The sequence below is a fragment of the Sus scrofa genome, chromosome 15 (assembly GCF_054392235.1).
Source record: "Sus scrofa isolate SSC_HxYL_T2T_F1_AM1 chromosome 15, Sscrofa_HxYL_maternal_Yorkshire_Landrace_v2.0, whole genome shotgun sequence".
NCBI lineage: Eukaryota > Metazoa > Chordata > Mammalia > Artiodactyla > Suidae > Sus > Sus scrofa.
The window spans coordinates 94,015,440-94,041,173 of NC_139397.1; the positions used below are offsets into that span (position 1 = coordinate 94,015,440).

The 25,734-nt window shown below is 40.4% G+C and overlaps 2 long non-coding RNA genes across 6 annotated transcripts in view; one reads left to right on the plus strand and one right to left on the minus strand.

Annotated features, from left to right (window-relative positions):
• Window positions 1-25,734, minus strand: part of LOC146395980 (uncharacterized) — a 350,884-nt gene that overhangs the window by 142,424 nt on the left and 182,726 nt on the right. Inside the window, exon 4 of one of the 5 annotated variants that reach the window (XR_014829590.1) lies at window positions 2,716-5,831. The exons of the other annotated variants lie outside the window; for them this stretch is intronic. This is a non-coding gene — a long non-coding RNA (uncharacterized LOC146395980). Of the gene's footprint in view, window positions 1-2,715; window positions 5,832-25,734 lie in introns of those variants that run through there. 5 annotated transcript variants of the gene reach the window in all.
• On the plus strand, window positions 17,500-25,615 carry LOC146395983 (uncharacterized). The gene is made up of 2 exons (XR_014829605.1): window positions 17,500-17,717; window positions 23,434-25,615. It is a non-coding gene; the product is annotated as an uncharacterized LOC146395983 (long non-coding RNA).

The following is a 25,734-nucleotide window of genomic DNA, read 5'->3' on the forward strand; positions in this document are numbered from 1 at the left end:
TCGGATTCGTTAACCACTGCACTACAATGGGAACGCTGCAGTTTATTAAAAAAACAAAACAAAACATTCCTTTTTCCACACATGGGAAAAAAAGAGTTGGTTCCCGTGTCACTGAGTCTAAAGATTTCCATGAGGCCCCCATGAACATTCGCCATGGGAATTCCCTTCCAGAGCTGGGAGCTGCGCAGAGCCCTGTCTAAAGCTGGAGGATGCCTCCCATCTCAGGAGCCAGCTCAGCATCTTCTCCCACCAGGCACAATTTGGTGATGGGGGCTGTACGGCTGTCCTCCACACCAGCAGTAAATGAATGGACACAGAAACTGACCAAGTTCCCATGCAAGTCAAGGTGGGAGGGGGGGACCTGCTTGACCACAAATCCTGGCGCTCAGACAGACTCACACCAACCCTGTCATCCCGTGTCCACTCGGGGCTATTCTATGACAGTATCTGGCTTCCTTCTCCCTCATCTTCTCCGCCTTCCTCTCCTGAGCGACCATCATTCCAACAGTGGGAAGGCAGTGACCCTCCACATCCCCCACACAGGCCAGGACTCTCCAGTATAACTTCCCTCCTTTACAAGCCAGGCACACCTTACTCCAAATGAGCTTTCTTCCCCATTCACTGCCAGTTTTTCTTTTTGTCTCTCTGCAAACATCTTTCTAATATGAGCACATGTACAATGCTCTTTGCCCCTTTCTGATGGGGCCTGGTCCCAAGTTGGATGCCATACTGAGAACCTGAGCTCTGTTAAGCAGTGGCCCACAGACCCTGTGGTGCTTGAGACCATGTACAGCCTCTAATTAGAAGGCCCACTGGCTCTTTCCTCCCTCTCTTGCAACATTTTCATAGCCCAGGTCACCATTTCTTGAGAGAACACCAGTTTCTGGGAGCTTCTGGCTTCCTCCAAGAACTCCAATGTTTGACTTATGGTTGGTGCCCCAAGTGAGCTTAGCCTGTAGGAGATACTGTCTGGGCAGACAGAACAGAGATGAGGGTCTCTGATTAGACAGAGCATATCTGCCAACATCATCTGTCGCCCTTCTAGGAAAAACATCAATATTTAAACAGATGTCTACAGACGCCAGCACTCCCATCAACATTTTGGCCTCGTCTTCTGTCTGGATTTCTACCTGCAGTCTTCATTCTCCAACATCATGATGCTCTCAACCACAGTGCAGGTCATTTCAAACAGGTTTCCACGACTTCTTCCTCACTTTAGGTGGTAATCCAGGGTCTATGTCAGCCTGAGCTGGGTCTGTTTGTGGTCCCCTTGTATCATCACCTACAATTTGGCACTTATTGGGAGGATATACCTTCTGGCTCTGTTCTAAGGTAACTGATTTACACTGAGATGCACCTATATGCTGCCCTGAGACCCGACGCTCTTGGATGGACATCAAACATAATTTCAATGTCAAATGAAGTCACCTTGTCCCTTTCAGTACAAGCTTAGTGCAAACACTATGTGGAAAGTTGACTTTTTGAAATTTGTGAAAATCCTAGAGGTCCTTCAATTCTTATACTCAGCTCCATCTGTGAGCTCAGGCTACCACCAAATTAATTCAATTTAAGGCTTGCTTTGTCACTTCATAGGTACTGTCCCTCCCAGGTATGAAACCCAGATCCTTTTCTTCACACACACACACACACACACGTTCATTCACTGAATCCCTTATTCATAAGATGTGCATGTCCTCATGGACCTTACAGTTCAGTGATGGGAGATGTACAATAACACAATAAACAAGGAGATCCATGGTCTGTCAGAGAGTGGTTAGTGCCACAGAGACTGAGAGCGCACTGCCTGAAGATGTCAGCTCCAGAAGGGCCGGGAATTTTGTTTGCTTTGTTGTTTGGTGCATTGACCTATTCCCAACAGCCAGAATAGGGCTTGGCATGTGATGTTGAATAAATATTTTTTGGATGAATGAAAGGCTAAAAGGAATAAGGCAGTAGTGTACTAGCAAATAGTGAACAAGTACTCTCTAGAAAAAGTGTATGCATATATATGTGCACATAGTAAATTTTATATTTTATTTAAATATATTTATGTAATATATTATGATCATATAGCATATGTTTTATATTTATTATAAATTTTACTATTGAAGTTCCCTTCATGACTCAATGGTTAACAAACCTGAGTAGGATCAATGAGGATATGGATTCAATCCCTGGCTTTGCTCAGTGGGTTAAGGATCTGGTGTTGCCGAGAGCTGTGGTGTAGGTCGTAGACAGGGCTCGGATCCCATGTTGCTGTGGCTGTGGTGTAGGCCAGTGGCTGCAGCTCTGATTTGACCCCTAGCCTGGGAACCTCCATATGTCGTGGGTGTGGCCCTAAAAAGCAAACAAACAAACAAAAAAACAACTATTTAAAGGATTTTTAGCACACAACTTACAATTAATAATAAAATACTCGATGCTCTTCATTATAAATTCCAAACTTATCGATTATCTGTTTTTTGCCAAAATCTTATATCCATAGCTACCCTGTTTGCAGTGAATAAATAAGTGCGGTTCCAACATGAGTGCTGATTGATCATTTTGTTTACATTAAGAGAAAGACAAAAGTGAAATAATAAGGACCTACATCAAAATTTACTCCTTCAATGATGTGAGTGACTTCTTTGCTGACTTGGAAAACAGTTTTTGAATATTAGAATATTTTTCCAATTCTTTTGTGCTTCCCACAATGTAATAATTCCAGATATGGTACACTTTCAAGTTTAATGGTATTATTAACATTAAATCTAAGCAGTAAACAAAATACCACATTAAACCCTACTTTGCATTTGCAGATTTATGTGGTGTAACTATTTCCACCATGGCTGATTTCAGGCCACCAACGTGATGCTTACTAACCACAGAGTTGGAAGGACACAGCAGTATATCATTATATAGTATTTCTGCCATATGGGTTAGTGGTGCCCTGCAGGGACCATTTTGTTCCCCAGGGGACACTTGGCAATGACTGGAGACCTTTCTGGTTGTCACAACTGAGGAGAGGGGGTGCTTCTGACATCGAGTGGGTAGAGACCAAGAAGACTACTAAACATCCTATGACAAAGAATTACTTGGCTCAAAATGTCAATAGTGCCAAGCATATCGAGTATAGATAATAATTGGAGTTCCCATCATGGCACAGTGGTTAACGAATCCAACTAGGAACCATGAGGTTGCAGGTTCGATCCCTGGCCTTACTCAGTGGGTTAAGGATCTGGCATTGCCATGAGCTGTGGTGTAGGTTGCAGACGCAGCTCGGATCCTGCATTGCTGAGGCTCTGGCTTAGGCCGGCGGCTATAACTCTGATTAGACCCCTAGCCTGGGAACCTCCATATGCCATGGGAAGCGGCCCTAGAAAAGGCAAAAAAAGAAGAAAAAAAAGAGTATAGATAATAATAAAATGTAACAAAATAATTAGGAAGTGATATGCTTTCTGTATTTGCTACTTTTGCCTTTAGTATAATGTATTTATTTGCTAGTATAATTTAGTATGATCAAGTTAGTTAATTATATAATTCAATTTTTAATAATGCTGCGTTTAACAACCACCCTGCAAAATCACTGAAAGTTCAGCAATCAGTTCTCACACACTGACATGAGCTAGCTCCAAGGCACCCCTGGGATAAGTATAGGGAAGAGATAGTCACTATTTTATATAGAGTGGTCGAAAAAGCTCTTAGAAAGCACCTTTTGAACTTAGACCTAAATCAAATGAGGGGTGAACCTGGCAGGTGGAATAGAATCTGCAAAGGCTCATATCAGGGAGCTTGCTTGCCACATCCCAGGAACAGACAGGAAGCAGCGTGGCTGGATTCAAGTAGGAGGGAGAGAGGAGAGGAGATGGGCTCAGATGGGAGGCTGTGAAAGGGTTTGAGTAGAGCAGTGTCATGGACCACACTGGAAGAGAGAATCTCCTCAAAGGCAGTGGGCTGTGCAGTCCACCACTTGACATGGAATATCAAGTACCTCTGTTCTTGAAGGACTTTGCAGCCACTCGCTCACTGGCTATACCACAGGCTGCCCCACTCCCTACACAGAGGACAGAGCCAGGCACCTTTTGCTGACTCTTCTTCCCCCCTCTCCTTATCACCCGTCCTCCCCCGCAAGCACTCTTCTCCTTTCATCATCCCGAGGATTTCAGCTCTCTCCAGTCCTACCTTCAAACTCAACTCTAGACCCATCACAGGCTCAGTTAAACGAAAAAGCCTCCCTCTCCATCAACAGCAAGCATTCACCTTCCAAGAGCACAATGACATCTATGTGAGGTTTATGTCACACTTTCCCCTCTTGTGTTAACATACCAATGACTAACAAATAATGCCCTGGAGGCCCCCCCAAAGTAAATTATATTCCTGTTATTAAAAGAGGTATAATACCAACATGTTCACTTTGCCACCTGACTTTTAATAGGTAGCACTTTATAAAGACTTGCTCATGCCTGGTGATAAGTGCTCACATATACTGGGCAAATGATGTCATCTTCATTCTGCAAAATATAACGTCATCTATGTTTCTGGCCCTTGTAGATACCCTGTATTATCTCTTTTACCTTCACAATAACATCTACATCCAATCTATTGGGATAGAATATGATGGAAGATAGTATGAGAAAAAGGATGTATGTGTAAGTATGACTAAATCACTATGCTGAACAGCAGAAATTGATACAACACTTTAAATCAACTATAATAATTAAAAAAAACTATGTAAGGAGTTCCCACTGGGGCTCAGTGGGTTAAGAACCCAGCTAGTATCCATGAGGATGTGGGTTCAATCCCTGTCTTTGCTCAGTGTGTTAAGGGTCTGGAGTGGCTGTGAGCTGTGGTGTAGCTTGAAGACACAGCTCAGATCCTGAGTTGCTGTGGCTGTGGCATAGGTTGGCAGCTGCAGCTCTGATTTGATCCCTAGCCTGGGAACTTCCATATGCCACAGGTGTGGCCCTAAAAAGCAAAAACAAACAAACAAAAACTATGTAAAAAAAAAAAAAAAGAATATTATCTGTGTGGTACAGATAAGGAAATTGAGGTTTAAACAGGTTGTCTGACTTTGTACTGGGTTACCAGCATTTAGGGCAGAGGTGAGATTCAGATCCATGGTGACTCCAAAGAGAAGCTCATAGCTGCTCTCCTCATCTCCCAACCCACTCCATGCTGTAGTCCCACTGCACTAACTGTTACAGAACCTCACACCCCTAGAAGGGGTAAGAATAAGGAAATTATATCAGATGCTTTTCCATCAATTGCTGCAGAAGTAAATAAAACAAGGACCAACCCCTTTTAATTATAATCGCCAAAGCAATTAAAAATATTATTAAAAATCTCCCTTAAGTACAGAATATTTCCGAAATTTTTAAAAAGAAAGTAGCAGCCAGCCTTGTGTTGCTACGCTGTTGTTTTCTCGTGGACCTCAAAATTCAGTTCCAGTTGGCATTGCCTGTGAGTGAGGCACCATCATTCATCTTTCATTCTGGGGCCACATTTCTTCACGTGGTGACTCCCGATGTCCTGTTTTTGTAACAGCTGCGAAGAATTCAGTCCTTCCCTAAGCTAGGAGGGAGGCATGAGCCTCTTGTGGGTTTTTCTGTCTCACTTGGAGAGTTACAATATGAAGCTTAGTCATAGCACATTTTGGAGACAGGAAAGAGTCATGGGAAAAACAAAACAAAACAAAACACCACTGCAAGCCAATCTGCTTCTGATGCACCAAACAGTCTCTGTCATGCTCCAGTGTCTTGCTCACTCTAGAAGTATCTGTCACCCTACTGTTTTCCCATAGTGGTGACATTTTTCTTTAGCTGAGCCATAATGCTTGAACTTGGAAAGGAGAACTGTGGGAGATAAGACAGCAGTGAGCAAACACCAGCTGGGGACAGCAGGATCTTGAGTCAGTTTACTACAGTTCTAGAGGTCATGAGAGCAGGCTGAAAAAGTCAGATTTTCAATCTACATGGTTTTTCCCTTCCTTTTCTAAGAAAACACAAACTGTAGGATTTTGTAAGAAAATGCTGTGGAACGAAAAAATTAAAAAAAAAGACTAAACCAAAAAAAGAGGGGGAAAATGAGATGCATTAACAAATGAGCAAGGAAATAAGTAAAACAAACAAACAAAAAAATAAAAATACACAAAGTTTTTGGAGGGTAGTTTGAAAAAATATACAAATTCATCAGAGATGTGTATAACTTTAATCCAGAATATTCACCTGTAGCAATTTCTCTTATAGAAGTAACTAGAGAAGTCTATAAATCTTTAGCTTTAAAATATTTACCCTAACATTGTAATGACAGGAAAAACTGGAGCCAGTATAAACATTCAGTAATATAAGATTGGTTTAGAAAGTTCTGGTCTGTCTAAATGGAAGAGCACTATGCAGCGACTTAAAATAATAATTTGAAAGTTATTTACTGATGTCAAAATAAAGTATTCAAATAGAGTGAAAAAAGTCTGATTTCAAAAATAGTGTACAGGAAATTCTGCTTCTGGCTAAAAAGAATAATAGCAACCAGATTTACCCTTCTGCCAAAAATAACCAAAAAATGAACAAAATAAATGAACAATTTTCGAGAGACTGTGCCTTAGTCAACCAAGGACAGTGATTCCCAGAAGTAGGAAATAAATGAGGTGAGCCTTATTACTATCTTGGTTTACTACCTTGACAGAATTTCCAGACCACAGTGAATGAGGAAAAAACTCAAGAGACTGGTGGTTCCCCAAGCTGTAGAGATGGAAGAGAGAATACAGGGACATTCTAAAGATGGCTATAGTCTTTAAGAAAGAGCACCTGAAAGGAGAAAACTGCATAGAGAGAGAACTCTGGAAATATGCAGAAAGTCAGTCTTGAATATTCAGCTGATCAGTGCATGCATGTGAGGAAACCTCCTGAGGCCAACCACTTAAAAGAATTAGAGAGAACCAGAAGTTCCTGTTGTGGCTCAGCAGTAATGAGCCTGACTAGTATCCATGAGGATGTAGGTTCGATCCCTGGCCTTGCTCAGTGGGTTAAGGATCCAGCATTGCTGTGAGCTATGGTGTAGATCCCAGACATGGCTTGGATGTGGCATTGCCCTGGCTGTGGCATATGCTGGCAGCTACAGCTCTGATTAGACCCCTAACCTGGGAACTTCCATATGCAAATAAGGCCAGGAATAATGCTTGTTCCCACTAGATAAACTACAAAAACCCCTCATGATTAATAGGGCTTTGGGTAGAGTATACAAAGTGGCCTTGCTTTAGTAATGGGAATAATTAGCCCTAGAAGAAGACTAACCTAGTCTGCATGATAAACTTAAAAACAAGACCCAAAGGATCAAGTTGTAGCAAGTAAGTAAATTACATCACAAAGTTCAATATTATTTATAGGTATACAAAAATATCCAATGTACCTGCAGGTAAATTCACAATATCTGGCATCAAGCCAAAATTATCAGGGATGAAAAGAAGTGAAATACAATTTGTAATGAGGAGAAAAATTAATCATTCAAAATTGACCCAGAAATGGCACAGATGTTAGAACTGGTAGATAAGGACACCATAAGAGTTATTATAATTGTGTCCCATATATTCAAAAAGTTAAGTAGAGACATGGAAGATTTGTAAAAAAGATGCCAATCAAGCTTTAGTGGATAAAATATACAATGTCTAAGATTTTTTTAACCCATTGGATGGGACTGATTACAGATTATACATTGCATAAGAAAGGAATGGTAAACTTGAAGACATAGCAATAGAAACTATCAAAAATAAAACAGAGTGAAAGGACACCTAAAAATACGAACAGAGCATTGGTGAGCTATGGAATAACTTCAAGCAGACCAACATATACATAAGGAAGCCCTAAAGGAGAGGAGAGACAGATGGGTCAAATATATATATTTGAAGGTTTTCTATATATATATATATATATTTGAAGATATACAGATAGATTTGAAGATATAATGGCCAGAAAATTTTCAACTTTGATGAAAGTTATACGTACAGGAATGCAAGAAACTCAATAAACCCAAGCATTCAAAGAAACAAGAAGAAAACAACATCATGTCACATCATAATCAAATTGTTCAAAATCAGTGCTAAAAAAGAAATTCTTAAAGGAAGCCAGGAATAAAAGACATGTTACACACAGGAGAACAAAGACAGGGATGATAGAAGGTTTCTTGCAGAAGCAATACAAGAAAAAAAGGCAGTGGACCTTTGAAGTATGAGAGAGAAAAAAATCTGTCCATTTGTATCCTATATGCAGCAATATCTTTCTGAAATGAAAACAAAATAAAGGCATTTTAAGACATAAAAAAGTTAAAAGAACTCATTACTAGCAGACCACATTATAAGAAAGGTTTAAAAAAAAAATCTTTCAGGCAAAGGGAAAATGATTCCAGATGGAAATGCAGACCTACACAAAGCAATGAAGAGCACCAGGTATGGTACCTAAAATATACAAGGTATTTTTTTATTAATACTTAAATCGCTTTAAAAGAACTTTAAAAGATAATTGATTGTTTAGACAAAAACAGTAACAGTATAGCAGGGAGGATATAACACATGTAAAAGTAAAATGTATACCAACGAGAGCACAAAGGTCAGGAAAGGACAAAGAGAACATGAGTGTAAGGTTTTTATACTGTACACTAAATGGTTTAATAGATTAATATCATTTGAAGGCATACTGTTTAGTGAAGTAAATATTGAACTAAAAGCCCCAAAAGGAAAGCCAACTAAGGTGCTAAAATATAATCACAAACTTAGCAACTAATCAACAAGAAGTCTGGAAAAGAAAAGGAAAAACAAGGAACACATGGGACAAATGAAAGAGAAAGAGAAGATGATAGATTTAAACCTAAACTCATCAACAATTAAAAATGCAAATGGTCTCAATTTCCCAATTAAAAGATTGTCAGAATGTATTTAGAAAGCAAGAATTGACTATAGGAAATGCATTTTATGTATGTGTGTATGTATGTATGTATGTATGTATGTATGTATGTTGCTGAGGTTTTTGCTTTGTTTCTTTTTAGGGCCACACCTGTGGCATATGGAAGTTCCCGGGCCAGAGGTTGAATTGGAACTGCAACTGTGGCCTATGTCACAGCCATGGCAACACCAGATCCCAGCCACATCTTCAACCTATGCTGCAGCTTGTGGCAATGCCAGATCCTTAACCTGCTGAGCAAGGCCAGGGATCTAACCTGCATCCTCACAGAGACAACATTGGGTCCTTAACCTGTTGAGTCACAATGGGAACTCCAGGTTTTGTTTTTGTTTTTGTTTTGCCATACCCATGGCATGTGGAAATTCCTGCGCCAGGGATCAAACCTGCACCACAGCAGTGACCCAAGATGCTGCAGTGACAATGCTTTATCCTTAACCTGCTGCACCACAAGAGGACACTAGGAAATGAACTTTAAATATAAAAATACAAATGGGTTATAAGTTAGAGGATGGAAAAGATATACCATGCTAACACCATTCAAGTGAAAGCTGAGATGTCTATATTTAATATCGATGTAGATTTCAGAGAAAAAAAAATATTACCAGGGATAAAAAAAAATGGCATTTCATAATAACAAAGGTTTAATTAAAAGGATATAACAATTCTAAGTGCTTATGCCCTTAATCACATTTCTGCAAAATTTACAAAGCAAAAACTAGAAGGATTTCAAGGAGAAATAGACAAATCTGAAAACACAGAGATTTCAACTGCCTTCTCTCAATACTTGATAGAATACGTAGATATGAAATAAATAAAGATATAGAATATCTGAACAACACTATCAACCAACTTGAACTAATGGACATTTAGAGAATATTCCACCAAACAGCAGGAGAATACACATTCTTTTCAAGTAAATGTTCATAAATATAGACAATATTCTGGGCTATAGACAAGTATTACCTCTTTAATTTTAAGGACTATAAGTCTGACAAGTTTTGTTCTCTAGTGGTGTAATTAAACTAGAAATCAATAATGAAAAGATTTCTGGAAAATGTCCAAATATTTTGAAATTAATAAAATATTTCTAAATACTCCATGGGTCAAAGAAGTAATCAAAAGGAAAATTATAAAATATTTTGGACTAAATGAAAATACAGCATATGACAATTTGTAGCATCCTGCTAAAGCAGTACTCGGGGGGAATTTACTGAACTAAATGCCTATATTAGAGAAGAAATAAAGGTCTCTTATCAATAATTTCAGCTTCTAGTTTAAGAAACTACATAAAAGGAACAGCAACTTAAACCCAAAGTAAGAAGAAGAAATAATAAAGATTAGAGGAGAAAAAAAAAAAGAAAACAATAGATTAAAAATGGAACTAAAAGCTGGTTCTTTGAAAAGATCAATAAAATTGATCATGTCTAGCCAGACTGCTCAGAGAGAAAAAAGAATAAAGACACAAATTACCAAACTCAGAAATGGGAGTAGTGGCTTGGCTATAGATACTATTAAAATGATAATAAGGGAGTATTGCGAATAACTTCACGTCAATAAATTCAACAATCCAGAAGAAACAGACAAATTCCTTAGGAGACGCACAAAAACACAAAGTTTACCCGAGAAGAAATACATAATCTGAATAGCCTTATAGCTATTAAAGACATTGAATTTGGAGTTTAAAATGTTTCAACAAAGATAACTCTGGGCCCAGGTTGCTTTACTGGTGAATTCCACCAAATATTTAATGAATAAATCATACCAATTCTACATAACTTCCAAATAACTGAAAAAAGACAAAATTTCCAAACGTATTCTATGGGACCAGCATTACCCTGACATCAAAATCAGACAAAAACATTATAAGAAAATTATAGGCAAATAACTCTCATTAACATAGGTACAAAAATTCTAAACAAAAATTTAGCAAGTCTAATTTGACAAAATATATATGCATGATAATATATCATGACCCAAGCATGAAAATTAATCTATGTAATTTACCGTATAAACCAACAATAAAAGACCCTAAGCTTATCTCAATAACATAGATGAGCACTTGAAAAAATATAAAATCCATTTCCTAGAAAAACTCACAGGAAACTAGGAATAAAAGCTAAGTTCCTCAACCTAATAAATGGCATCTCTGAAGAACCTACAACGAACATCATATTTAATGGTAAAAGACTGAATGCTTTCCTCCTAAGATAAGGAACAAGACATCTCATTATTTCTATTCAGTAGTATACTAGAGATTCTAGCCAGTGCAGTATGGCAAGAAAAAGAAAGAAAAGCCACCCAGATTAGGAAGATAAAGGTAAAGATATCTTTGCAGACAACATGATCATCTATAGAACATAATTAAAACTATAAGGAGGACTATTAAAATTAATACGTGAGTTTAGTGTGGCTGCAAGATACAAGATCAATATATGCAAAAATCTATTATACACTAGCAAAGAACAATTAGAAATTGTGTTTTTGTTTTTGTTTTTGTTTTTGGGAGTTCCCACCGTGGCGCAGCGGAAATGAATCTGACTAGGAACCATGGGGTTGCAGGTTCCATCCCTGGCCTCGCTCAGTGGGTTAAGGATCTGGCGTTGCCGTGAGCTGTGATGTAGGTCGCAGATGCGGCTCTGATCTGGCATTGCTGTGGCTCTGGCGTAGGCCGGCAGCAACAGCTCTGATTGACCCCTAGCCTGGGAATCTCCATAAGCTGCAGGTGTGGCCCTTTTAGGGCCAAAAGACAAAAGACAAAAAAAAAAAAAAAAAAAGAAAGAAAGAAAGAAAGAAAAGAAATTGAGATTTTTTTTAAAAGCACCACTTATAACAGCCTAACAGTTAATTTGACAAAAAGTATGAAAGATCTGTGCATTAAAAACCAAAAACACTGAGATAAGTTTTTAAGACTTAAATAAATTGAGTCAAATATAACGCTCATGGGTCAGAAGACTCAACACCATTAAGATGTTAATGCTCTTCAAATTCATCTAAAGATTCAAAGGAATCCCGGTCAAAATCCCAGCAGGCTTTTTAATAGTATTTGACAAGCTGTTTATAAAGTTCATATGGAATAAAATGCAAAGGGCCTAGAAGAGTCAAAACAATTCTAAAAAAGAACAAAGTTGGAGAACTAACATTGTCTGATTTCAAAATTTATTATGAAGATAATAGCAATAAAGACAGTATGATATTAGTGTAAAAACAGACAAATATAACAGAAGCTATTCCAATAACAGACCCATGTATATAGTGACAAGATTTTTTACAAGGATGTAAAAGAGAGAAAGGATAGTGTTTTCAACAAATGATGCTGGAACAACTGAATATCCATAAGTGAGAGACACACACACACACACACACACAGAGAGAGAGAGAGAAAGGAGAAGAAAAATAAGGAGGAGGTGGTGGAGAAGGTAAAGAACTTTTTTTTTTTTTTTTTTTTTTTTTTTTGTCTTTTTGCTATTTCTTGGGCCGCTCCCGCGGCATATGGAGTTTCCCAGGCTAGGGGTCTAATCGGAGCTGTAGCTGCCAGCCTATGCCAGAGCCACAGCAACTCGGGATCCGAGCCGCGTCTGCAACCTACACCACAGCTCACGGCAACGCCGGATCGTTAACCCACTGAGCAAGGGCAGGGATCGAACCCGCAACCTCATGGTTCCTAGTCGGATTCGTTAACCACTGCGCCACGACGGGAACTCCTGAAGGTAAAGAACTTTGATGCATACTTCAAACTATGTAAAAATTAACTTAAATTGGATGATAGACTTAAAGATAAAATTTTAAACTACAAAATTTCTAGGAAAAAATATAGGAGAAAAGCTTTATGACTTTGGGTTACACAGAAGTTTCATATGTATATTTTATGGCCACCCCTGCAGCATATGCAAGTTCCCAGGTTAGGGGTGGAATTGGAGCTGCAGCTGCTGGCCTACGCCCACAGCCACAGCAACGCCAGATCAGAGCCACATCTACAACTTATATACTGCAGCTTGCAGCAACACTGGATCCTTTAACCCACTGCGAGGCCAGGGATTGAACCTGCATCCTCATGGGTTCTAGTTGGGTTCTTAACCTGCTGAACCACAACAGCAGCTGTCAAAAGTTTCTCATATGTGACACCAAAGAACTTAAAATGTAACAAACTGACTTCATCAAAATAAAAAATGTCAGCTCTACAAAAGACACTATTAAGAGAATGAAAAGCCATAGACTTGGAGAAAATATTTGTAGGTCATATATCTGATAAAGGACTTGCATTCCAGAATATAATAAGAATTATAAAACTCACCAATAAGGAAATAACCCAGGAGTTCCCTGATGGCTCAGCGGAAATGAATCTGACTAGTATCCATTGGGACGAAGGTTCGATCCCTGGCCTCGCTCAGTGGGCTAAGGATCCAGCATTACCATGAGCTGTGGTGTAGGTCACACATGCAGGTAGGATCTGGCGTTGCTGTGGCTGTGGTATAGGTCAGAGGCTACAGCTCCAATTTGACCCCTAGCCTGGGAACCTTCATATGGCTTGGGTGTGGCCCTAAACAGACAAAAAAGAAAATAAGCTAAATTTTTAAAATGAGTAAAGGATGTATATGATGGCAAATAAGCACACAAAAAGATGCTCAATATTAGTCATTAGGAAATGCAAATTCAAACGACACTGACACCATTATACATATACTAGAATAGCTAAATTTTAAAAAACTTATCATACTAAGAGTTGGCAAAGATAGGAGGAACTAGAATTCTCACATACTGCTGGTGGGAATGAAAAGTGGTATAAGTACTTGGAAACAATCTGGCAGTTTCCCTTCTTTTCTTTTCTTTTTAGGGCCACACGTGTGGCATATGCAAGTTCCCAGGCTAGGGGTTGAACTGGAGCTGCAGCTGCCAGCCTATCCCACAGCCACAGCAATGGCAGATTTGAGCCACATCTACAACCTACACTGCAGCTTGTAGCAACACCAGATACTTAACCCACTGAGCAAGGCCAGGGACCAAATCCATTACCTCACGGATACTGTCATGTTCGTAACCCACTGAGCCACAATGGGAACTCCGATCTAGCAATTTCTTAAAAAGTTAAACATATGACTTAATGACTTGGTCATTCCCATTTCTAGGCATTTGCCCCAGAGAAATAAACATTATGTCCATATAAAAACTTACACACATGTTCATGGAAGCTCTATTTATAATAACCTAAAGAGGAAACAAACCAAATGTCCTTAAGAAGTAAAAGAATAAACAAACTATAGTATATCCATACAGGAGTATTCTACTCAGCACTGAAAAGGAATAAACTATTGATCATGCTATAATATGGAAGAATCTCAAGATAATTATGCTGAGTGAAAGAAGCAAGGAAAGAAAGGGTACGTAATGTATGGTACTATTTATATAAAATTCTAGAAAATTTAAGCTAATCCACAGTGACAGAAAGCAGATCTGTTGTTGCCTGAAAATGGAGTGGTGGGAGAGGAGGCAGGATGGGGGGATTACAACGAGCATGAAAAAACTTAGAGGGTGATGGATCTGTTTACTATCTTAATTCTGGTGATGGTTTCACAGGTTATACACATGTCGGTCTGTTAAATTGTACATTTAAATGTACAATTTACTATGTGTCAATTATTCATCAATAAAGCTGTTAAAAATAGTATAGCCTGATTTTGGTAAAAATATCTATGCATATTTATACAGTTGGGAGAGGGCACACACACTGAAAGACTGAAGCATAGCTTATTTTTCTTTTTTCTCCTTTTCCCACTTATTTCTCATCTTCCTCTTCTTCTTTTGCTTATTTACAATTACTGATTTTCCAAAAATGACATGTGTCATGTGTGTTACCAAGCCCAAAAAACAGAACAATGTGGAACAAAGAAACCAGGGAGACAAAGAGGAAAAGCTGGTAATTTTGTTTACAAAAATCAGAAAAGAGCACAGGAGACACCATTTGGAGGAATTATAAAGAAGATCTTTTAGAACAAAGATTTTTAGAAAAGTTCATCAGGAACAAAAAAATTTAACGATCAATTTGATTGACTTTTCTGAGGCAGCCTGACCAGATTATCACAGTTTTGGAAATATGCACGTAAATAAATATGGTTAGTTATTCTCCAAGCAGCAGCTTCAACCCAATATGCAGAAGGAGAGAACAAGCCCACTGGAGGCTGAAGGTGTGGAAAAAACAAAATTATTTTCTATGTAGTGATGAATTTCCAGCTAAGAGAGGATGGATGGACAAGGTTAGATTTATTGCCAACGGCAATTCTGAAAAACAGTTTTCTCAGTTTTGGAAGAATTAGCTCCTGCATTATGACAGTTGACATACTTAGTGACCTAGATAATTTTCTGGACTCAAAAGGATTGTGCATGGGGAGTTCCCATCATGGCGCAGTGGTTAACGAATCCGACTAGGAACCATGAGGTTGCGGGTTCGGTCCCTGCCCTTGCTCAGTGGGTTAACGATCCGGCGTTGCCGTGAGCTGTGGTGTAGTTTGCAGACGCGGCTCGGATCCCGAGTTGCTGTGGCTCTGGTGTAGGCCGGTGGCTACTGCTCCGATTCAACCCCTAGCCTGGGAACCTCCATATGCCGCAGGAGCGGCCCAAGAAATAGCAACAACAACAACAACAACAAAAGACAAAAGACAAAAAAAAAAAAAGGATTGTGCAAATGACATTTTTGTGTTAGAGCCGATGGCTAGTGAAACCATGACACAGAAGTACTAGAACATTAAATGTCTTACTAAGTCTCAAGGCCCTAAGATGGAGCAGCATTCCAAGACAGGATGCTCCAACTGCCTGCTAGTCTGTAAAATACACAGCAGATGAGGGGGTAGTATAGTTCAAAGGTCATGTCCAGTCTCGGGACTCAGACAATGCAAAGTGAGATCCGAATTTCACCACTGTCTTTGTGGTCATGGGCATTTTATTTTTCTCATCAGCTCAATAAGAATTCCAACAGTTACTTGTGGGATGTTATGAAGATGAAGTCAGATAATACATGAAAGGCACTTATGTTTAAAATGTCACACTTACAATAATGTCTTTGATATATTTTAGAATTTTTTGGTTCATTCTTACGTGAAAACTAAAATAATAAATTGGACTAAGAGAAGGTTAGAGACGAAGGGGCCTTCGAGACTATGGTCCAGTTCCCCAAATTAAGGCCTGGGGAATTTAAAGTGAGACAGATCCTGATAGGTCTCCCTGTTTAAAGTGTATCCGATTGCACAGCACAGTTTCTTGGCACTGCTCATCGGGATTCGCTCTAAGTTCTTCAGCAGCTCATAAGCTTCTACTGAGCAGTGATTAGGAAGTTTAGTACAAAATGGTCAGCAGAGCTGAGCTCACCAGGGTGCTTGATAAGTATTAGTTGGTAATGGCAATTACAGGACAATATAGAGAAAAGGGGAAAGACTGGTTCTAGAAGCTCCCCAAAGTGAAAATGAACCCCCTTCTCCCACACTCTGCTCTCTCTCTCTCTCTCACACACACACACACACACACGTCCATTTCTCTTTGTCTTTTTTGCCTGGGTCAGTAGGCATTTATTCAGCAAAACTGACTCATTCTCCTATAAAAGTGTCTAGAAATATAATTTACCCTTAATATAAACTTCATGTCAGGTTGTATTATTTCAGATTTATTGACCATCTCTACCTATTCTAAGATACCTGGCTGGCACATTGTTTATAAGACAGAAGAAAAATCAAGTCCTTAACTACCCCTCCCTTCTTTCATGGCAGATTGGTTCAAATTCCTATTCTGCTCGGGTCTGAGCTAAAACCGATTCAGGCCCAGCATGCAACGGAATCTAGGGAGCAGTGGAGCCCAAAAGGCAGAAACAGACACTCTTCCAGCTTCCCCTGAATGATATCTCTACAGTGCGGCTTCATTATTGCTTTTAAAGCAAATGCCATTCAACTTATAGCCAGGCACCAAACCGTGTTCCCAACATAAATGTACATTATTTTTAGACTCTCAATAATTTGAGGCCATCCAGACATCTACTCCTCTCTCCACCACTTATAGATGATCAAAACTTGACTCACGGTCATCCTACAAACTTCTTTTTTTGTTTGTTCCAAATTCTGTCTCCTCTTCCTGCTTGATTTTTGAAGACAATGGAAAACAAAGAGAAGTGAGGACGGCCTGGCTCTACGCGTGAAGCTAATCGAATCCTCCCAAGACAGCTGCCAACAGCATCCTGACCCTTGCTGGGATTCTTCAATACTGCGACGAAAAGTACAAACTGTAGTTCAAATATGTCTTCACTCTAAGTGCATTGGGTCATTTCCCTGAACAATGTGAATGTGCTCTCATTACCATGTTCAACTTGATTAGTGTATGGTCTAACATTTAAAAGTGCACTTCAGATAAAAGAATGTATAGATGCATGATTGGTTCCTAATAAACTGAGCGACTCCTTAATGAACTGTGAGACAGCTAGAGCGGAACTATTACATACCAGTCACAGAAATGGCAAACCAGCCAAAAACAGATTGTGTGTTTCTGTGTGTGTGTGTGCGTGTGTGTGTGTGTGTGTGTGTGTGTGTGTGTGTGTGCAGGGAGAGGAGATGATCTTTCTCCATCTTCTGTGATACACATTGCTAACTTCGTTGAAAAAATAACTAAGAGAATTCAAGGCAACCAGAGAAATTAGTTCATTTAGAAGCCAAACATAAACAAATGTTCAGCATGGCTGACCTAGCACAACTAAACAGGAAATTCAGAGGGGCACAGAGAGAAATCCCTTCTACAGGATTTCCTACTGTCTTCTTCAAGGTAAGATTGAGCCGATTTAGGATGTTAAGATTTTCTTGTCATTTAAGATAAATTCTGTGTGCCCCCCCATCCCATTTTCTTTTCTTTCTTGTCTTTCTTTGGCTTTTACTTGCTAAGCATACATTTTTGAAGGTTAGAATAAGCACTGGCACTGGCGAGGTGGCCTTCACACAGTTTAAAACTAGAAGCTTGGTATCTTCTTTGTGAAATATATCTTACAGTTACTTCTGATTGGAAGCTAAACATTTTTCAGAAGAATGAGGCAGGGCGCCTCTCTATTTCTTTCTCATATCAGATAAACATAGGTGAAATTTAAATATGAGCTTGGAGAGTTTATGTATTTACTTGGCAGCAGCCTCACGCGTAAGAAATTTAAGAACCGTGCTGATCTGCATCAACAAATGTTTACTTGGTGTTGAGTAAGCGCAAGAGGAATACAAACAAGTATGAGGCTGGGTTTCTCGTTGTGAACAAGGTGGCACTTGCCAAGTGCCACCTGCATTCTTTGGGCGGGTCATGCACATGAGAAAGGAGGGTTCATCTGAGACAGGATGGTGGGGGAAGGGCTCAAAGAGAAGGATGACACTTGAGCTTGGCCTTACAGAATGTGACTGGATGAAGTTAAGTCCAGTGAAGGATGGAGGACACGGGGGCTGGAGGCCTCAATTTGGGAAAGAATACCATGTGTCTGGGGGCTATGGAGGCAGCCAATTGAGGCTACAGGGACAATCCATGGAGGGGAACAGGATGACAGGAGGCCGAGGACCATGAAACTGCCTAATAATGGGAAGCTATCAAAGGCGTCAGAGGAAGGCAGTGACTCCTGCAGAGACAGACGGATTTGGCCTGGTGTGTAGGCCAGGTTGTATGGGGAGAGTGTTGGCGAGCAGAGTGTCCAGGGGAGGTTTTCCAGAGTAGGGCAGGCATGTGCGGGAACAAAGGAAAGACAGTAGTGATGACAGTAGTCTGAAGGCAAGGATGCTCTGGGCAAGGGGTCTTATCCCATGTGGTAGCTTTTACAAAGATGGAGATACGTGTAACTCCCATATGCTTTCCTTAAAATGAGACACATGGATACTCCTGTATTGAAATGTGGGGTTTATACTGTCTCCTCATGGCCTGGGTAGAATATTGTAACTGCTTCAACCAATAGGATACAGTGGAAGTGATGCAGACTGACTTATGCTGCTGATGCTGGGTCATAAAAGCCTTCATGACTCTCTCTGCCAGCGCCCCACCCACCCACCACACACACGCCTAGGAGCCCTGAGCCAACAGGTACGAATGCTGGAAAGATGCATGGAGAGAGCACAGGGATGCCCAAGGAGCTACAGGCTTTTGAGCTGGTATCTAACCTTTGACTCTCCCAGCTGAGACACCACACATCATGAACCAGAGATAAATATCCCCTCTGTGCCCTGTTCTGACCCATAGAATCCATGAGCCTAAGAAATAGTCATTTTATACCATTCACTAAGTTTTGGGGTAACTTGTTACAAAGTTACAGTACCTGTAACATCCCATCTCTTGATTATAAATCTACTAAGCACACCTTGGCCTTCTATAGCCCCTACTCCAGTGGTCAAATTTTTTCTATAAAGGACCAGAGAGTAAATATTTTAGGTTTTGCACCTATTCTGCCATTCTTATACAAAAACAGCCACTAGGCAATACCTAAATAAATGTGCTTGGCTGTATTCCAACAAAACTTTATATACAAAAACAAGCAGAGGCTGAAGCTGGCCTGGGGCCTAGCTTAATGACCCCCTATTCCATACTCAGGGGTCATCGGCAAGCCTCATGAGCAGTAGTTTAGGTTGGCCATGAATGCTGTGCCAGGACAGGGACAATGCATAGGGCCCATGTCCAAAAGCACGTCACTTGAGCCAGAGCGAACAAACAGTCTAAGGTGATGGATTTTCCCACCCTCCACCCGCATCCACTGAACAACCCTAATCATTTCCACCACCATGGTAGTTAGGTCCTATCCTAAGCTGGTGTCCTTCCTCCTCCTTCTTCCCATTTCACTTTGTTCTTAATCGCCCCATATTGACTGTGTTTAATACTGTAATCCTGAGGGTTTTCCCACTGGCTCAAAGCAGAACTGGTAAAACCGAGGTCCCTGTTACTAAGTGCTCAGAATTCATTTCAGAAACCAAAAGGGTGCTCTTCACCCATGATACATGGAACTCAAGGACGGGTAAGAATGCATCCTATAGTCCAATTCCTATTCCTTGAAATGCCAACAACTGTGAGCCGCAGAAAGTGACAAGTAGACAGGCGAGTACAATGGGCCTGTGCTTTTGTTCTGCCTCCTGAGAGCGAGTTGCTGTTGGGTCCTTGATATCTGTAAGTGCTGATTTTGCAATGATGGTGAAGTAAGCGGTACTGAGTTCATAAGTTCACATCACAGAATACATGGAGAAAGAGGCCTTAATGAGAGACAGAAGGACTATAAGCTAACCAGAAAATTCGCCTCTCCTTCCTCCTGGTTTGACAGGATTCTCTAATAAGGGGATGACTTGGAGCAAAAGGAGAGAAACTCAACTAAGTGTAACAGCGGGAGTCCCTCCAGCAATCTTCTAAGCAGCTTCCTGAGAAGGCCTCCAGCCATTCAGCAGAGCCTGGAAAGGCTTAATGAGAGCAGTCCCACATGCATGACCTGTATACAGCCGCTGCGATGCTGGCTTCCAGTGGGCCCTTGCCTGCCCAGCATCAGCTGGCTGCTCAGAAAAAGGAGGACAGGAGGAATTTTCAGGGACAGTTCTCAGCTCTGACCCAGCTGTTATTCTATTATAACATAAACATATAAAATAAAAATGCCTTAGAGGAAAAGCACATATATATATATATATGGTTTTATAATGGGGTCACTGAAATGTAGGCAGTAAAGGGTGCTAGGAAAATGAACTTCCAATTTTGCTTCTAAGATACATGGAAAGTAGAATAGAATTATGAAGCAATCTTCTCATTCATTCAGTCCAAAAGAACCATGACATTTGTCAGGATAGATTGTTTAGGGGGAAAGTATGTTATTCTGAGACAATGCCTTTCAGACTGACCCCCTGGGTTCTTGGGCATCTCAGTGAGTTAGAAATTTAGCAAGCTCGAAAGACCAAAGTAGAGATGGTCTGGGAATCTTTGAATGGAGAAGCTCCTTTCTTCCCCCTCTACCTGTCCTCTAAATCATGACAACTTTATAACAAAGCAGGACTGCAATGGCAGGGAACTATCACCTCAGGCCTCAGAGGAGCTGCCATATTCTTTCAGCAAGCACTTGATGAAACAGCTGTTTGTGTGAGAGCTAGCTCAAACCTTCTGGGGAAACGGTGTTTAAAAGACTCACTTTGATTTAGAAGAGGTAGCAGAGTGAATTTCTGTTCTGAAATACTACAGAAAGGCTTTCATGGAATCAGATTGTACTTTTTTTTTTAATGATTTTTATTTTTTCCATTATATCTGGTTTACAGTGTTCTGTCAATTTTCTACTGTACAGCAAACTGACCCAGTCACACATACATACAAACATTCTCTGCTCACATTATCCTCCCTCATGCTCCATCACAAGTGACTAGATATAGTTCCCAGTGCTATTCAGCAGGATCTCCTTGCTTAGCCATTCCAAAGGCAATAGTTTGCACCTATCAACCCTAGATTCCCAGAGATCACACTTTTCAGGGCAGGTGGTGAGCAGGAATGACTGGTTCAGAGGCCCTTGCCTGGGCCCAGCCATGTGACCAGGATAAGCCACTGACTACCCTCAGTCCTACTGTCTGCAAAATGAGTCTAGTCAAACAATGTAGCCCACTCAGTTGTTATGGGTGAAGTCCAAACAAAATCAGCTATGGGAAAACCCAAGGTGCTTTACGGTTATTCCTTTTGTAACATTCTGTACAACTATAAGCAAAATTCAATAGGGAGAGAGACAGAGAATGGAGATGATCTGGTGACCAATGCGTTTTAATTATTAAGCATTTACACAGCACTTTATATTTTCAGAGAGCATAACCATCTTTTTCCCTGAGTTACTTAGATAAGTTAACATCTCATTTGCTGACCTTGGCTCAATGACCAGTATCAAAACACAGCGGAAAGGGTAAAAGTTCAGAAAAGCAGTCGTGCAGCTCTTCCCCTTCTGGAGGCACTTGGATGTCATCAGCCATTGAGAAGTCACTTCTCTCCTCCCCTTTCCCCTACCTTGCACCAGCCCCCGCAACGTATCTAAACTAGGGGCAACATAAAATAGAACCCAAGACCAAATTTTACCTACAAACTACACATAGGTCTCTTTTCTTTATCACAAAACCAGGCTAGGAACTTAAAACTCAAGGCTTCTTATGAAATTTACCTGCCAAAGTCCTGATTTTTCTAAACAGCACAGAAAATGCCTGGCTCTTGAGCTTTGCCCTGGAAAAGGGAGGTAGGTCTTCTGAGGCCCCACCCTGTGCCCTAATCAGAGCTCCATGCTTGGGGCCAGCTGGTCCAGGGCGACAGGTCAAATACTGACTCTGTAATCTCTGATCCCTTAAAAGAAACTCATCCTGCCATGGCTGATATCTTAAAAAAAAATAAAGCTTTGGTGGTTCTTTCTATTGCTGGAGATGGTAGTTTAAGCTGAGGGTCAGGGCACCCTTATCTTCACGGAGTGAAACACAAACAAAAGGAAACATTTCAATGGACTAAGCAAGTGGTGGGTCAAAATCCTATTCTGAAATGGAGACACCTGGGGCCCTGTGTTGAAAGTTTGGTTTTGGCTCTGGCCGAGTTGCAGCAGGCTGATTTGCTTTTGCCCTTTTGTCCTCCCCTGGGCTAAGTCCTGAGAGCATAGCAGAGGCCTGGTCCTAGCATGGAGAGGACACAAAGGCCCTCACAAAGGTAGTGCCAGGGTGCCACAAACAGATGTGGAGGAACAAGAGTGGCCACAGGGCCTCCTCTTGGAGGGTCATGGCTGGTGCACTAGAGAACGGAGTTCCAGCTAGTGTTGAGTTTCAAGTATGTCTTTTCTCATTGTAAATCTCATCTGGAGGAATTCCCTGATGGCTTAGCAGGTTAAGGATCTGACATTGTCACTGCTGTGGTATGGCCCCTGGCCTGGGAACCTCTCTGCATGCCATGGGGAATGGCCAAACAAACAAACAAATCCCATCTTTAAACTTTGGTTAATTTTTATTATGTATTAGGTATCATAGCAGGTGAGAGAATAATCAAGGGTCAGCAGTGCTTTGGGAAGTCGGGGAAAAGTCGTAGCAGAAAATAGAAAATAACCATGTATCTTTGTGTAGCAGGTAGGGGCTTAGGATCCAGAAAGGGGTAGGAAACATAAGAAGCAAAGAGCTAAGGAGACCCTTGGGAATATTTTACCCTTCCCCCACCTCAACATACACACACTATGGATAAGAAAACTGTCCCAGAGAGCTTCCTTTACTTCCTGAAGTTTGATGAAAAGGTCCCCTCTTGCTGTTCATATATTTGGGCTGGAGTTTCCCTGTCAATCCCTGCTGCTGCTTTATCCAAAAGAAGGCTGGAATTTCTCATTCTGTTGCCCACCCCCTAAACTGCTACAATATGTTGACTAGAAGCCAGGTCAAGACTATAAGCATCCAAACAATTACAATGGCTTGTTGAGACTAGGCAGACTCTTAAGATTGTGCTGGGTTTTTGTTTTATGCTTTTTTTTTTTTTTTCTATTTTCCTCAGATTTTCTCTATCCTAACAGGCTCTTTTCAGTGATGGCCCTTGACATTTTCTTAGCTGCTCAGCCTGCCTACAGTCTTCAGAAAGATGTAGTCATTGCCTCAGCCCACTCAGCAAACATTTATTGAAAGCTTGCTGCATGTGCCAGGAATTGTTCTAGACACTGGCTGTGTGGAGGTGGACCTGTCGGGAAGACCCTATCCTCCTGGGGTGTACGCTAGGCTTCTGCTGCCTCTCCTAACTTCCGAGACAGTCCTCAATGGAACAGCACAGACTTTATTTTCTTCTAAACTCTTAATGCGTGTTAGCACCCAGACATCTAGCCACAAGCAGAGGTAAAGAGTTCTATTTCATTCAAGCTCTGTTGATTCTTCATACTCTTTATTTTTTCATTTTAAATCAGTATATTCTTTTTTTTAATTACTCAAATGAATTTATCACATCTGTAGTTGTATAATGATCATAACAATCCAATTTCACAGGATTTCCCATTCTTCTTGTGCACCTTCCAGCTTCTATACCCCCAGGAAGTACCCTTAAAATGCACATAATATTGTAAACCTTTGAGAAATTGAAGCAAAGCTCTTTTTCCCATTTAACACCCTAATGCGAATTCAAAAGGAGGTTCATCCAGCTGAGGAATGCCAAGTGCAGACAACTTGGAAGTATTTTTGGAGGTTAGATTTCTACTACACCAAGATGCCTCATCATTTTGAAAATACAAGGTGACTTAAGGATCTTTTAAGAAAAATGAGGAAAACCTGGGAAGCTGGTTGAAGTGATACCTTGAAGTCGAGAAGTATCATGCACAGGGGGCCCCCTAATACTTCTGCAGAACCCCCAGGTTGACAGGAAGCCAGCTTACTGTGGTGCTACGGCAAAAACCAAAAAGACCTACCCTTATGTCTTCTTTTCCTATTTAAGGCTTTGACAGAAAGAGAAAATGGAAATGCCACCACATGTAATCTGGAGATTCATCCTAATGGAATTGGCTGGAGTCTTGGAAACACACTATAAAGCTTGCCAGCTCCAGGACCTGGTGTAAATCTGCAATAGCTATTATAATACTATTGGGACCAGAGCACCCATAAGTCAATTACAACGATCTAAGTCCTTGAGATTAACCATATCACTTGCTTGTGACTTCAGGCATTAAAAGAAAGATGAGATGAACACGTGAAATGAACCAAGCAAAGGTATCTTCTGGAGACACATCTACTCTCCAAGAAAGGCCAAAAGTTTTCCTTAATCAACTGTAATAAATTTCAGAGAATGATACTGAAATAAAGGCTGCCGGTTTACAACTGTGATGGATAAGTTCCCAACTTGGCAAGAATTTCCATGTTGCACGTTCCAAGGCAACTTTTCCCAGCCCGAATCACTCACCAAGGTCCAAGAGGCATTACCTAGACTTCCTTCATTCTTTCTAAACGCAGCAAAACTGAGGTTCCCCTTGTGCTTGCTCACCTTTTTGAATCATATCATGAACTGACAATAGAATCATGTCAGACAAAATCCCAACATCAAACGAAGTTGTCTGAAAGATGCGTCTTTCTGCGGAGCCCTTTACAATGGAGATGCATGCATGCCCATGGCACTTAAAACATGAAACTCTCTACTTGTTTTTTTTTGGTTGGGAGCAAATCTGTCAATAGAAGAGTCATTTTCTGCCTTGATTTCCTTAAACTTTATGTGTTTAAGCAGGATAAAAAGCCCATTTGGAGGATGGTAAAGCACAGCCACCACAATATCCTAGCTCTGTCGGTCCTATTCAACTCTTTTTTTTTCCTCTTCAGTGAGCTTTGCATAAAGCTTACCCAAACCCACATGGATTTCTATAATATCCAAAAAGAATGACAATGAGTGATGTGATGTAGGTGGAAACTGCCTGAAGAAACCTAAATTGTAACAGGAAAAAAAAATTGACATTTTAGATTTTAAATGTTACACAGTTTTTATAAAGCTTCAGTCAATTTATTTTATTTATTCTAATGAAGAGCATTACAACTGCTTTACTGCGCTGAAGCAAGCATCGATCACATCATTAATCACACCTTGTGAATAGCCACAAATCAAGTTCTAACAGCAAGCACTGAATCAGGAGCAATGAAGCATAAACTCCTTCACAATTTATGATCTCTCCAATTGCATCTTTTCAACCATTAAATTGCAAGATACCATAAATTTTTATCTTCTTCACTTCAGTCACATTATTGATTCTGCCGTGTGAAATATAGAAGCGCCGTAAATCTCAGCTATTGAATTAAATTTAAAGTCCCGACTTCAGAAAAGAAACCCAACACACCGCCATGGCTGTTAATTT